A 658-nucleotide genomic window follows, 5' to 3' on the forward strand; every position below is an offset into this window, starting at 1 on the left:
CAACTCCTACATGGTCATTCTTCGATTTTTGACATGAGGGCCTTTATGAAAAATTTTTATTGCAGAAATCGAAAAATATAAAAAATCGACCTAGGTCAACTCCTACGTGGTCATTCTTCGATTTTTGACATGAGGGCCCTTATGAACAATTTTTATTACAGAAATCGAAAAATATAAAAAATTGACCTAGGTCAACTCCTACATGGTCATTCTTCATCAAATTGACATAGCCCTCATATAATGTATATAATGTATATAATGTATATAAATAGTATAAATTACAATATATAACTTATCCAATCATATAATCTTTTTCGTGAAGAAATACATGTTTCAATTTATATATTTTATACTATCTTTTTTGCTAAGTGCCAGATATACAAATTATATTATAGATAAGTTTAGTGATATACAGATATACAGATATACAGATATACAGATTATATTATAAATATTTTAAGATAGGTAAGCTGATGAGCAGAAAAGCGTTTGGTAAAAAATTTTTAAACAATAATAACAATAATAATAATAAATCAATTATAAAAATTAAAAATTGGACAATCTGAGCCTAAAGAAATTATTAATAGAGAAAAAAGTCAAATATTTTTTATTTTGACATTGTTTCTATATAGACTAAAAAAAAAACGCAATTGGAAAG

The sequence above is a fragment of the Wasmannia auropunctata genome, unplaced genomic scaffold, assembly GCF_000956235.1.
Source record: "Wasmannia auropunctata unplaced genomic scaffold, wasmannia.A_1.0 LD335690.1, whole genome shotgun sequence".
In the NCBI taxonomy this organism is placed as follows: domain Eukaryota; kingdom Metazoa; phylum Arthropoda; class Insecta; order Hymenoptera; family Formicidae; genus Wasmannia; species Wasmannia auropunctata.